This window comes from Kryptolebias marmoratus, linkage group LG22 (genome assembly GCF_001649575.2).
Source record: "Kryptolebias marmoratus isolate JLee-2015 linkage group LG22, ASM164957v2, whole genome shotgun sequence".
Classification (NCBI taxonomy): Eukaryota; Metazoa; Chordata; class Actinopteri; order Cyprinodontiformes; family Rivulidae; genus Kryptolebias; species Kryptolebias marmoratus.
In genome coordinates, this window is record NC_051451.1 from 25,973,661 (window position 1) to 25,977,406 (window position 3,746).

A 3,746-nucleotide genomic window follows, 5' to 3' on the forward strand; every position below is an offset into this window, starting at 1 on the left:
CGCCACCCTCAGACCCCTCCCCGTTAATCCCCGCTGACGCGCCTCCTGAGGGCAAGGAATTGCTGCAAGTCAACGCAGGAAACCTACAGTACGCAAAAACAAGCCTGTCTGACTCCCTCGTGATGTTCAAAGCCTCCTCGCTGCAGAGCATGAGACAGGAAGGCAGCTCTCTCACACACACACACACACTCTCTGCTCAGTTAACCCTTCCTTCACCAGCGGTGGCTCTACAGGTTCAGGACATTTATCTGCACATAAGTTACACAAATTAAACGAAACGTCATCGAAGCAGGACTCACCTTCGGCTGCTTTTCGGCTGTTTATCGGCTGCTTGGACTCAAACCTTCACATCAACACAGAACACATCACTGAGTTTGAGTTTTAACATGATTTTTAAAAAACATTTCATAATTTTTACAAGATAGTTTCAACAAAAAGACTGCAGAAGCTGTTAAACTCAAAGCTGAAAAGCTGATTCTTTAGCTACTTTTATATTGCTTTTAGCTAATATTTTGCTACAACTACCCAGCTTTTTCTTACTTTTATCTTTAAGCTAGCTTTTTGCTACCTTTTAATATTAGCTTGTAGCTACTTTTAGCTAATATTTTTGCTATAATTAGCTAGATTTAGTTACTTTAAGCTAGGTTTGTTACTTTCTTGATATTAGATTTAGCTAGCTTTTTGCTACTTTTGTCTTTAATTTAGCTTTTTGCTATGTTTAGCTAGGTTGGTTACCTTTAGCAAACTTTTTAACTTTTAGCTTTAAGCTAGTGTTTTGCTCCTTTTAGCTTTTAGCTCGAGGTCTGCGTTCTTTAGCTTCAACAGCTCAGTTTCAGCTTCGTTCACGCTGCATAAAAGGTTTGTTTAAAATCTGCCGTCACTTCAAAATAAAAGTTGTCCAGTTTTAATAAACAAAAGACAGCTTAAACAACAAGCCGAAGCCCGTTTAGATCTTTTTATAAAATAAAACGTGGTTCTTCGGCTCTGATTGGATGAAAGTCACAGTTTCTCGTTGGGAACGGCAGCAACTCGTACAACCACGGAGTGGGCTCAGAGGACGGTTCTTGTCTGACTGCGTTGAGCCGAGTGTAAAGCACGGTGGAAGGAGGATCATGGTGTGGGGCTGGTTTTCAGCTGCTTAACTCTTAATGCTTCAGCAAACTGAGACATTTTGGACAACTTCCTGCTCCCAGCTTTGTGGGAACAGTTCGGGGACGGCCACTTCCTGTTTCAGAGCACAAAGCAAGGTCCACGAAGACGTGGATGAGGAAGAACCGGACAGGCCTGCCCCGAGTCCGGACCTCGACCCGACAGAACACCTCTGGGATGAATCAGAGCGGAGACTGAGAGCCTCAGAAGAATGGTCCAAAACTGCCATAAACTCTCCTCAACCTGTGGAGAACCTTATAGAAGCAGAGTGGGCCAACTTCATGTTAAACCCTCTGGATGTCATGGAGGCGAGTGAAGACAGATGACACAACGAGCTCCGTCCTCTGTCCCAGAAACACAGCTGCAGGACGGACGGCGTTATCTGACCGAAACATGAAAACAGGAATTCGCCCCGAGGGGGGGGGGCGGGGTCACGTGACGCGCTCGCTTCTCTCGAAAGGCGAAAGCGTCGTATTTCAGCTGGTGACGAGGGGGAGGCGGAGCGGCGCAGTCAGGTTGGTTGGGTTGGACGGGGGGGGGAGTGGCTGTCCTCACAGGGAATGTAAACAACAGAGTTCAACACAGATGGAGGAAAAAAAACCATCATGGAGGAAGGGCGAAATGGAAAAACCAGATGACAGAAAGGCATCACCCCACAGAGGAAGTGAAATCCACCAGGATTTGTAGCCTGCTTTGGGTTCATGTGATTGGCCGCACCTCCCCTCCTCCTCCTCTTCGTCTTTCCACCCGTCCTCAGACCCTTTGAGATGGAAAAATGGGTCATCTGTGTGAAAGTTAATACTCCAAGCACGTACAGCCACCGCTTTATTTTTAGGACGTGCTTTGGAAAATGTCCCCCCCTCCGCTCGACATGGACGGCACGGAAAAGAGACGCGCCGCGTCTTCGGGGGGGGGGGCTTGGGTTCTCGGACCGGAAACAGTTCCACCCGCAGTCCCATCGCCGTTCCACGAGAAAACGCACCTGGAAAACAGGCGCGTTGCAGAAACTCCCTCGACCCAAACGGGCGCCGGGTTCAGAGTCTTTCCTCGTCCGAAAGGGCGACTGTGATCAGAGCGTTACCGTATGGACGCCCAACGTCTCCACGGGGACAAACTGGGCCTATGTTAGCTGGACATGTCCCCTGAGCTCGTCCAAACGGTGACTGCAGCGTTACTGTGTGGACGCCCAACGTCTCCACAGGGACAAACCAGGCCTAAGTTAGTCTGGACGTGTCCCCTGACCTCGTCCAAATGGCGTTTGAGTTTGCAGTGTTACCATGTGGACGCATGATCAGCCCAGACGTGTCTCACATGTCCCCTGTGCTCGTCCCTTGTCTCACTGGGCTGTTGGCGACTCAGATCTGTGGAAGATGGTCGCGAACGCCGTCCCCCGTTTGAAGGCAGGACTTCCTGTCTGTCCACATCGCTTCACGGTTGAATCTCACACCTGAAATGAAGTCTGGCGGACATTTTTAAAGCTCCCTCAGGAATGGCGTTTGCCAACCAGCCGAAGATCAGCCGAACCTCGGGTCGCCGTCAGAGGTTCTGAAGGAGCTGCAGCGCCTGAGTGCCCAACCTTCAGAGTTTGACCTCGATTATAAATCTCGCCGGCAGCGTTTCAAGCGAAGATCGTCTCATCCTGACGAAAGTTACTCAGCTACTAACAGTTAAAGTCGGTGTTTCGGATCAGTCTCAGCTACTACTACGCCAAATTGTAGCTCAATATCTGTAAATTCGACTGGATTTTAGCCACGTAATAGCCGCGGCGGCCATCTTGGATTGGGCTGTTGATCTCCAATTAGACTTTCTGGGAGTTTCTTTAAAATCCATAGATTTGTTCTAGAGATATTTTGCTAAAATCCCGTTTTGCTTCGTTACGAGCCGAAGACGCTTGTGTTCAGGATTATTACCGACAGGAAGCGGGACGTTTAAATCAAAGTAATGAATAAATTGGTCGACGATTCGAGCCGAACGACTGAAGGGTCTCCGGCAGATATCGACGCGGCGAAGAGGGGAACAGTCGGAGGACGCCAGGCACGGAGCGGCGCGGCAGCCTGCTGCTACGTGAAGCTGCCATGGCAACCGCACACAACCGGGTTATTTCTGGCTGCCTTAAAGTCCCAAACACAGCTGCTGCTGCATAACCAGACATCCACCGCCGATCAGACGGCGCTCGCCGTACAGGAGCCGCAATCAGCCTCTGACATTCAGGCTGCGGCGGCGAAACAACGCAGCAGAAAGGTCACGAGTGTTGTGGATAATTTGTTGACAGGATTTCAAGTAATGAGTTGTGGAGCTCCGAATTATTATAGTAATTACAATATTCCCAATACGGCACTTGACACGCAATCAGAAGCAAACAGATTAGCACGGAACGTCGGACCCCGAGCTGCTTTTTTTGTTTCGCCCTCAAGACTGGAGGGCTTTTTTAAAAAAGGCGGGCTATTTCCGGTGCAGTTAATAAAATAACATTTTTTATCATGAGCAAGGGGTGGGTAAAAAATAAAAAAAGGAGAAAAAAGAGGAGTGTAAAACGTTAGAAATCACTCCAACCGAGCACGCGGTCTCCAACCATTGTTGTTGCCTTGCAGAGGGTT

General features: G+C 49.0%; 1 long non-coding RNA gene across 1 annotated transcript in view; it reads right to left on the bottom strand.

Annotated features, from left to right (window-relative positions):
* Window positions 1–545, bottom strand: part of LOC112450776 — a 9,816-nt gene extending 9,271 nt beyond the window's left edge. Inside the window, exon 1 of the long non-coding RNA XR_003039459.2 lies at window positions 300–545. This is a non-coding gene — a long non-coding RNA (uncharacterized LOC112450776). The remainder of the gene's footprint in view (window positions 1–299) is intronic.
* Window positions 546–3,746: the final 3,201 nt, after the last annotated feature.